Genomic DNA, 11,055 nt, shown 5'->3' on the forward strand with positions numbered 1-11,055 from the left:
TCTCAAGCCTATGTCGGAAAGATCTGCCTTGCGCCGAGTTCACGTAAATCCCACTGCACATTCCTATTCCTTGCGTGCAGTCAGCTGCTGCTGGTGTTGCTAGTTGTGACTGGTGATAGCAGACGCCGTAGCAATCAATTCATGGAGTGAGTTGTATGTTTTGCGATAGTCTGTCTCTGACAAGCAAGCACAGCTGACATAGGTGCGAACACAGGAAGCTTGCAGACCCTCGCTGCCCGCAGACACCGAGCAGCCACACTAGGAGGGCGGCCTAAGCCGTAGGCGAAATGTGCTCATTCGCTTTGGCGCGACGTCGAACTATAAATAATGCTGTCACTAGCGTGAGCGTTGCGTGAGCGTCGTGGAAAGTCGGAAAAGTCGGCTGCGAGGGTGAGTGCCAAGTTTGGGGAGCGTTTCGTAGTATGCGCAGTGCAATGGAAACGCGGAAACTTGTTGTGGCCCAGTGTTTTGCTGTCGGACGACAAGATTGGTATACAGTAGTAAAGAGCGAGGCACTGAGTTGGCATGAATAATGAAGTGCACAATGGGGCTCGAGATGTGTTTGTTACCTCAGGTGCTATATGATTGTCGACAAGGAGTGAAAACGGAGCAATTTGTGACGGCTCTTTCAATTTAAGACGTTAAAAACAGACGGAATTTGCTTTTGTAATACCAGAGCATGGAAACTACTTGGAACTTTTGTGTATATGAACGGGTCCGCACCTTTGTACTCTGCTCCCTTCACCGCTACAAACCAACCAACCATCGTGTCCGTGCGCATCTGAGTCGCAATGAATGGGGAATAGCGCAGTTTGCTCGTGCATGGGGCGTAGCTCAGTTGGTAGAGCGTTCGCTTGGCATGTGAAAGGTCCAGGGTTCAAGCTGCGGCGCCTCCATTTCTTGTGGTCAGTGCATGGTAAGTGTTGGTCGCGGCGAACCTAAAGGCACGCAAGATGTTGCAAAGCCAGCGTCACAGACTGATATGATGTATACTGACGTAAGGAGAGCAAGATGTAAGTGTGGGGACCGGCTGTTATCGAGGTGTCATCGAGTGCAGATCTATCTTAGGTATCGCGGCTTAACCTCATTGAAGTCTAGAGGGTGGACAACACGTTGGTCTTACTCAGAGCGGTGTCCGAATTTTATTTTCGACGTTATACGTGCCACTTTCATTGTGGCCAACTACGATTCGATACAGAATGCACGAAACCTGAAAGACACCCTAACGGATACATAGAGAGTAGTGTTTGTCTGCTGAATAATGGGAGTGCAAGGGTCTGTGTCGTCTATATGGCTGTATGTAGCACCATTAGTCTTCGGGGGGGCGGTCGTAGCTCAGATGGTAGAGCGCTCGCTTAGTATGCGAGAGGTACTGGGATCAATACCCAGTGCCTCCAGAATTTTTAACACACCTACATGCGCACCTTGAAATGCAAGTGGAATAATTCACAGCCAGCAGATGTGTCTAGGAAGATACAAGCGAATGATTAGCATCCACAATTGACAAGCGTGCTGTTATTAGTGCGCAGGGCGCACCCTCCTCCCACGCCTACACTTAATTGAGAAACAGTACAAGTGTTCCCGTAAGATTCTCAAGCCTATGTCGGAAAGATCTGCCTTGCGCCGAGTTCACGTAAATCCCACTGCACATTCCTATTCCTTGCGTGCAGTCAGCTGCTGCTGGTGTTGCTAGTTGTGACTGGTGATAGCAGACGCCGTAGCAATCAATTCATGGAGTGAGTTGTATGTTTTGCGATAGTCTGTCTCTGACAAGCAAGCACAGCTGACATAGGTGCGAACACAGGAAGCTTGCAGACCCTCGCTGCCCGCAGACACCGAGCAGCCACACTAGGAGGGCGGCCTAAGCCGTAGGCGAAATGTGCTCATTCGCTTTGGCGCGACGTCGAACTATAAATAATGCTGTCACTAGCGTGAGCGTTGCGTGAGCGTCGTGGAAAGTCGGAAAAGTCGGCTGCGAGGGTGAGTGCCAAGTTTGGGGAGCGTTTCGTAGTATGCGCAGTGCAATGGAAACGCGGAAACTTGTTGTGGCCCAGTGTTTTGCTGTCGGACGACAAGATTGGTATACAGTAGTAAAGAGCGAGGCACTGAGTTGGCATGAATAATGGAGTGCACAATGGGGCTCGAGATGTGTTTGTTACCTCAGGTGCTGTATGATGGTCGACAAGGGGTGAAAACGGAGCACTTTGTGACGGCTCTTTCAATTTAAGACGTAAAAAACAGACGGAATTTGCATTTGTAATACCAGAGCATCGAAACTACTTGGAACTTTTGTGTATATGAACGGGTCCGCGCCTTTGTACTCTGCTCCCTTCACCGCTACAAACCAACCAACCATCGTGTCCGTGCGCATCTGAGTCGCAAAGAATGGGGAATAGCGCAGTTTGCTCGTGCATGGGGCGTAGCTCAGTTGGTAGAGCGTTCGCTTGGCATGTAAAAGGTCTAGGGTTGAAGCCGTGGCGCCTCCTTTTTTTGTGGTCAGTGCATGGTAAGTGTTGTTCGCGGCGAACCTAAAGGCACGCAAGATGTTGCAAAGCCAGCGTCACAGACTGATATGATGTATACTGACGTAAGGAGAGCAAGATGTAAGTGTGGGGACCGGCTGTTATCGAGGTGTCATCGAGTGCAGATCTGTCTTAGGTATCGCGGCTTAACCTCATTGAAGTCTAGAGGGTGGACAACACGTTGGTCTTACTCAGAGCGGTGTCCGAATTCTATTTTCGACGTTATACGTGCCACTTTCATTGTGGCCAACTGCGATTCGATACAGAATGCACGAAACCTGAAAGACACCCTAACGGATACATAGAGAGTAGTGTTTGTCTGCTGAATAATGGGAGTGCAAGGGTCTGTGTCGTCTATATGGCTGTATGTAGCACCATTAGTCGTCGGGTGGGCGGGCGTAGCTCAGATGGTAGAGCGCTCGCTTAGTATGCGAGAGGTACTGGGATCAATACCCAGTGCCTCCAGAATTTTTAACACACCTACATGCGCACCTTGCCATGCAAGTGGAATAATTCACAGCCAGCAGATGTGTCTAGGAAGATACAAGCGAATGATTAGCATCCACATTTGACAAGCGTGCTGTTATAAGTGCGCAGGAAGCACCCTCCTCCCACGCCTACACTTAATTTAGAAACAGTACAAGTGTTCCCGTAAGATTCTCAAGCCTATGTCGGGAAGATCTGCCTTGCGCCGAGTTCACGTAAATCCCACTGCACATTCCTATTCTTTGCGTGCAGTCAGCTGCTACTGGTGTTGCTAGTTGTGACTGCTTATAACAGATGCCGTAGCAATCAATTCATGGAGTGAGTTGTATGTTTTGCGATAGTCTTTCTCTGACAAGCAAGCACAGGTGACATAGGTGCGAACACAGGAAGCTTGCAGACCCTCGCTGCCTGCAGACACGGAGCAGCCACACTAGGAGGGCGGCCTAAGCCGTTGGCGAAATGTGCTCATTCGCTTTGGCGCGACGTCGAACTATAAATAATGCTGTCACTAGCGTGAGCGTCGTGGAAAGTCGGAAAAGTCGGCTGCGTGGGTGAGTGCCAAGTTTGGGGAGCGTTTCGTAGTATGCGCAGTGCAATGGAGACGCGGAAACTTGTTGTGGCCCAGTGTTTTGCAGTTGGACGACAAGATTGGTACACAGTAGTAAAGAGCGAGGCACTGAGTTGGCATGAATAATGGAGTGCACAATGCGGCTCGAGATGTGTTTGTTACCTCAGGTGCTGTATGATTGTCGACAAGGGGTGAAAACGGAGCAATTTGTGACGGCTCTTTCAATTTAAGACGTTAAAAACAGACGGAATTTGCATTTGTAATACCAGAGCATCGAAACTACTTGGAACTTTTGTGTATATCAACGGGTCCGTGCCTTTGTACTCTGCTCCCTTCACCGATACCAACCAACCAACCATCGTGTCCGTGCGCATCTGAGTCGCAAAGAATGGGGAATAGCGCAGTTTGCTCGTGCATGGGGCGTAGCTCAGTTGGTAGAGCGTTCGCTTGGCATGTGAAAGGTCCAGGGTTCAAGCTGCGGCGCCTCCATTTCTTGTGGTCAGTGCATGGTAAGTGTTGGTCGCGGCGAACCTAAAGGCACGCAAGATGTTGCAAAGCCAGCGTCACAGACTGATATGATGTATACTGACGTAAGGAGAGCAAGATGTAAGTGTGGGGACCGGCTGTTATCGAGGTGTCATCGAGTGCAGATCTATCTTAGGTATCGCGGCTTAACCTCATTGAAGTCTAGAGGGTGGACAACACGTTGGTCTTACTCAGAGCGGTGTCCGAATTTTATTTTCGACGTTATACGTGCCACTTTCATTGTGGCCAACTACGATTCGATACAGAATGCACGAAACCTGAAAGACACCCTAACGGATACATAGAGAGTAGTGTTTGTCTGCTGAATAATGGGAGTGCAAGGGTCTGTGTCGTCTATATGGCTGTATGTAGCACCATTAGTCTTCGGGGGGGCGGTCGTAGCTCAGATGGTAGAGCGCTCGCTTAGTATGCGAGAGGTACTGGGATCAATACCCAGTGCCTCCAGAATTTTTAACACACCTACATGCGCACCTTGAAATGCAAGTGGAATAATTCACAGCCAGCAGATATGTCTAGGAAGATACAAGCGAATGATTAGCATCCACAATTGACAAGCGTGCTGTTATTAGTGCGCAGGGCGCACCCTCCTCCCATGCCTACACTTAATTGAGAAACAGTACAAGTGTTCCCGTAAGATTCTCAAGCCTATGTCGGAAAGATCTGCCATGCGCCGAGTTCACGTAAATCCCACTGCACATTCCTATTCCTTGCGTGCAGTCAGCTGCTGCTGGTGTTGCTAGTTGTGACTGGTGATAGCAGACGCCGTAGCAATCAATTCATGGAGTGAGTTGTATGTTTTGCGATAGTCTGTCTCTGACAAGCAAGCACAGCTGACATAGGTGCGAACACAGGAAGCTTGCAGACCCTCGCTGCCCGCAGACACCGAGCAGCCACACTAGGAGGGCGGCCTAAGCCGTAGGCGAAATGTGCTCATTCGCTTTGGCGCGACGTCGAACTATAAATAATGCTGTCACTAGCGTGAGCGTTGCGTGAGCGTCGTGGAAAGTCGGAAAAGTAGGCTGCGAGGGTGAGTGCCAAGTTTGGGGAGCGTTTCGTAGTATGCGCAGTGCAATGGCAACGCGGAAACTTGTTGTGGCCCAGTGTTTTGCTGTCGGACGACAAGATTGGTATACAGTAGTAAAGAGCGAGGCACTGAGTTGGCATGAATAATGAAGTGCACAATGGGGCTCGAGATGTGTTTGTTACCTCAGGTGCTATATGATTGTCGACAAGGAGTGAAAACGGAGCAATTTGTGACGGCTCTTTCAATTTAAGACGTTAAAAACAGACGGAATTTGCTTTTGTAATACCAGAGCATGGAAACTACTTGGAACTTTTGTGTATATGAACGGGTCCGCACCTTTGTACTCTGCTCCCTTCACCGCTACAAACCAACCAACCATCGTGTCCGTGCGCATCTGAGTCGCAAAGAATGGGGAATAGCGCAGTTTGCTCGTGCATGGGGCGTAGCTCAGTTGGTAGAGCGTTCGCTTGGCATGTGAAAGGTCCAGGGTTCAAGCTGCGGCGCCTCCATTTCTTGTGGTCAGTGCATGGTAAGTGTTGGTCGCGGCGAACCTAAAGGCACGCAAGATGTTGCAAAGCCAGCGTCACAGACTGATATGATGTATACTGACGTAAGGAGAGCAAGATGTAAGTGGGGGGACCGGCTGTTATCGAGGTGTCATCGAGTGCAGATCTATCTTAGGTATCGCGGCTTAACCTCATTGAAGTCTAGAGGGTGGACAACACGTTGGTCTTACTCAGAGCGGTGTCCGAATTTTATTTTCGACGTTATACGTGCCACTTTCATTGTGGCCAACTACGATTCGATGCAGAATGCACGAAACCTGAAAGACACCCTAACGGATACATAGAGAGTAGTGTTTGTCTGCTGAATAATGGGAGTGCAAGGGTCTGTGTCGTCTATATGGCTGTATGTAGCACCATTAGTCTTCGGGGGGACGGTCGTAGCTCAGATGGTAGAGCGCTCGCTTAGTATGCGAGAGGTACTGGGATCAATACCCAGTGCCTCCAGAATTTTTAACACACCTACATGCGCACCTTGAAATGCAAGTGGAATAATTCACAGCCAGCAGATGTGTCTAGGAAGATACAAGCGAATGATTAGCATCCACAATTGACAAGCGTGCTGTTATTAGTGCGCAGGGCGCACCCTCCTCCCACGCCTACACTTAATTGAGAAACAGTACAAGTGTTCCCGTAAGATTCTCAAGCCTATGTCGGAAAGATCTGCCTTGCGCCGAGTTCACGTAAATCCCACTGCACATTCCTATTCCTTGCGTGCAGTCAGCTGCTGCTGGTGTTGCTAGTTGTGACTGGTGATAGCAGACGCCGTAGCAATCAATTCATGGAGTGAGTTGTATGTTTTGCGATAGTCTGTCTCTGACAAGCAAGCACAGCTGACATAGGTGCGAACACAGGAAGCTTGCAGACCCTCGCTGCCCGCAGACACCGAGCAGCCACACTAGGAGGGCGGCCTAAGCCGTAGGCGAAATGTGCTCATTCGCTTTGGCGCGACGTCGAACTATAAATAATGCTGTCACTAGCGTGAGCGTTGCGTGAGCGTCGTGGAAAGTCGGAAAAGTCGGCTGCGAGGGTGAGTGCCAAGTTTGGGGAGCGTTTCGTAGTATGCGCAGTGCAATGGAAACGCGGAAACTTGTTGTGGCCCAGTGTTTTGCTGTCGGACGACAAGATTGGTATACAGTAGTAAAGAGCGAGGCACTGAGTTGGCATGAATAATGGAGTGCACAATGGGGCTCGAGATGTGTTTGTTCCCTCAGGTGCTGTATGATTGTGGACAAGGAGTGAAAACGGAGCAATTTGTGACGGCTCTTTCAATTTAAGACGTTAAAAACAGACGGAATTTGCATTTGTAATACCAGAGCATCGAAACTACTTGGAACTTTTGTGTATATGAACGGGTCCGCGCCTTTGTACTCTGCTCCCTTCACCGCTACAAACCAACCAACCATCGTGTCCGTGCGCATCTGAGTCGCAAAGAATGGGGAACAGCGCAGTTTGCTCGTGCATGGGGCGTAGCTCAGTTGGTAGAGCGTTCGCTTGGCATGTGAAAGGTCCAGGGTTCAAGCCGCGGCGCCTCCATTTTTTGTGGTCAGTGCATGGTAAGTGTTGGTCGCGGCGAACCTAAAGGCACGCAAGATGTTGCAAAGCCAGCGTCACAGACTGATATGATGTATACTGACGTAAGGAGAGCAAGATATAAGTGTGGGGACCGGCTGTTATCGAGGTGTCATCGAGTGCAGATCTGTCTTAGGTATCGCGGCTTAACCTCATTGAAGTCTAGAGGGTGGACAACACGTTGGTCTTACTCAGAGCGGTGTCCGAATTCTATTTTCGACGTTATACATGCCACTTTCATTGTGGCCAACTACGATTCGATACAGAATGCACGAAACCTGAAAGACACCCTAACGGAAACATAGAGAGTAGTGTTTGTCTGCTGAATAATGGGAGTGCAAGGGTCTGTGTCGTCTATATGGCTGTATGTAGCACCAGTAGTATTCTGGGGGGCGGGCGTAGCTCAGATGGTAGAGCGCTCCCTTAGTATGCGAGAGGTACTGGGATCAATACCCAGTGCCTCCAGAATTTTTAACACACCTACATGCGCACCTTGCCATGCAAGAGGAATAATTCACAACCAGCAGATGTGTCTGGGAAGATACAAGCGAATGATTAGCATCCACAATTGACAAGCGTGCTGTTATTAGTGCGCAGGACGCACCCTCCTCCCACGCCTACACTTAATTTAGAAACAGTACAAGTGTTCCCGTAAGATTCACAAGCCTATGTCGGAAAGATCTGCCTTGCGCCGAGTTCATGTAAATCCCACTGCACATTCCTATTCTTTGCGTGCAGTCAGCTGCTACTGGTGTTGCTAGTTGTGACTGCTGATAACAGATGCCGTAGCAATCAATTCATGGAGTGAGTTGTATGTTTTGCGATAGTCTGTCTCTGACAAGCAAGCACAGCTGACATAGGTGCGAACACAGGAAGCTTGCAGACCCTCGCTGCCTGCAGACACCGAGCAACCACACTAGGAGGGCGGCCTAAGCCGTAGGCGAAATGTGCTCATTCGCTTTGGCGCGACGTCGAACAATAAATAATGTTGACACTAGCGTGAGCGTCGTGGAAAGTTGGAAAAGCCGGCTGCGAGGGTGAGTGCCAAGTTTGGGGAGCGTTTCGTAGTATGCGCAGTGCAATGGAAACGCGGAAACTTGTTGTGGCCCAGTGTTTTGCAGTTGGACGACAAGATTCGTACACAGTAGTAAAGAGCGAGGCACTGAGTTGGCATGAATAATGGAGTGCACAATGGGGCTCGAGATGTGTTTGTTACCTCAGGTGCTGTATGATTGTCGACAAGGGGTGAAAACGGAGCACTTTGTGACGGCTCTTTCAATTTAAGACGTAAAAAACAGACGGAATTTGCATTTGTAATACCAGAGCATCGAAACTACTTGGAACTTTTGTGTATATGAACGGGTCCGCGCCTTTGTACTCTGCTCCCTTCACCGCTACAAACCAACCAACCATCGTGTCCGTGCGCATCTGAGTCGCAAAGAATGGGGAATAGCGCAGTTTGCTCGTGCATGGGGCGTAGCTCAGTTGGTAGAGCGTTCGCTTGGCATGTAAAAGGTCTAGGGTTGAAGCCGTGGCGCCTCCTTTTTTTGTGGTCAGTGCATGGTAAGTGTTGTTCGCGGCGAACCTAAAGGCACGCAAGATGTTGCAAAGCCAGCGTCACAGACTGATATGATGTATACTGACGTAAGGAGAGCAAGATGTAAGTGTGGGGACCGGCTGTTATCGAGGTGTCATCGAGTGCAGATCTGTCTTAGGTATCGCGGCTTAACCTCATTGAAGTCTAGAGGGTGGACAACACGTTGGTCTTACTCAGAGCGGTGTCCGAATTCTATTTTCGACGTTATACGTGCCACTTTCATTGTGGCCAACTACGATTCGATACAGAATGCACGAAACCTGAAAGACACCCTAACGGATACATAGAGAGTAGTGTTTGTCTGCTGAATAATGGGAGTGCAAGGGTCTGTGTCGTCTATATGGCTGTATGTAGCACCATTAGTCTTCGGGTGGGCGGGCGTAGCTCAGATGGTAGAGCGCTCGCTTAGTATGCGAGAGGTACTGGGATCAATACCCAGTGCCTCCAGAATTTTTAACACACCTACATGCGCACCTTGCCATGCAAGTGGAATAATTCACAGCCAGCAGATGTGTCTAGGAAGATACAAGCGAATGATTAGCATCCACATTTGACAAGCGTGCTGTTATAAGTGCGCAGGAAGCACCCTCCTCCCACGCCTACACTTAATTTAGAAACAGTACAAGTGTTCCCGTAAGATTCTCAAGCCTATGTCGGAAAGATCTGCCTTGCGCCGAGTTCACGTAAATCCCACTGCACATTCCTATTCTTTGCGTGCAGTCAGCTGCTACTGGTGTTGCTAGTTGTGACTGCTGATAACAGATGCCGTAGCAATCAATTCATGGAGTGAGTTGTATGTTTTGCGATAGTCTTTCTCTGACAAGCAAGCACAGGTGACATAGGTGCGAACACAGGAAGCTTGCAGACCCTCGCTGCCTGCAGACACGGAGCAGCCACACTAGGAGGGCGGCCTAAGCCGTTGGCGAAATGTGCTCATTCGCTTTGGCGCGACGTCGAACTATAAATAATGCTGTCACTAGCGTGAGCGTCGTGGAAAGTCGGAAAAGTCGGCTGCGTGGGTGAGTGCCAAGTTTGGGGAGCGTTTCGTAGTATGCGCAGTGCAATGGAGACGCGGAAACTTGTTGTGGCCCAGTGTTTTGCAGTTGGACGACAAGATTGGTACACAGTAGTAAAGAGCGAGGCACTGAGTTGGCATGAATAATGGAGTGCACAATGCGGCTCGAGATGTGTTTGTTACCTCAGGTGCTGTATGATTGTCGACAAGGGGTGAAAACGGAGCAATTTGTGACGGCTCTTTCAATTTAAGACGTTAAAAACAGACGGAATTTGCATTTGTAATACCAGAGCATCGAAACTACTTGGAACTTTTGTGTATATCAACGGGTCCGTGCCTTTGTACTCTGCTCCCTTCACCGATACCAACCAACCAAGCATCGGGTCCGTGCGCATCTGAGTCGCAAAGAATGTTGAATAGCGCAGTTTGCTCGTGCATGGGGCGTAGCTCAGTTGGTAGAGCGTTCACTTGGGATGTGAAAGGTCCAGGGTTCAAGCCGCGGCGCCTCCATTTTTTGTGGTCAGTGCATGGTAAGTGTTGGTCGCGGCGAACCTAAAGGCACGCAACATGTTGCAAAGCCAGCATCACAGACTGATATGATGTATACTGACGTAAGGAGAGCAAGATGTAAGTGTGGGGACCGGCTGTTATCGAGGTGTCATCGAGTGCAGATCTGTCTTAGGTATCGCGGCTTAACCTCATTGAAGTCTAGAGGGTGGACAACACGTTGGTCTTACTCAGAGCGGTGTCCGAATTCTATTTTCGACGTGTTGGTCGCGGCGAACCTAAAGGCACGCAAGATGTTGCAAAGCCAGCGTCACAGACTGATATGATGTATACTGACGTAAGGAGAGCAAGATGTAAGTGTGGGGAACGGCTGTTATCGAGGTGTCATCGAGTGCAGATCTGTCTTAGGTATCGCGGCTTAACCTCATTGAAGTCTAGAGGGTGGACAACACGTTGGTCTTACTCAGAGCGGTGTCCGAATTCTATTTTCGACGTTATACGTGCCACTTTCATTGTGGCCAACTACGATTCGATACAGAATGCACGAAACCTGAAAGACACCCTAACGGATACATAGAGAGTAGTGTTTGTCTGCTGAATAATGGGAGTGCAAGGGTCTGTGTCGTTATTATGGCTGTATGTAGCACCATTAGTG

Source organism: Schistocerca gregaria, chromosome 10 (assembly GCF_023897955.1).
Source record: "Schistocerca gregaria isolate iqSchGreg1 chromosome 10, iqSchGreg1.2, whole genome shotgun sequence".
Lineage (NCBI taxonomy): Eukaryota > Metazoa > Arthropoda > Insecta > Orthoptera > Acrididae > Schistocerca > Schistocerca gregaria.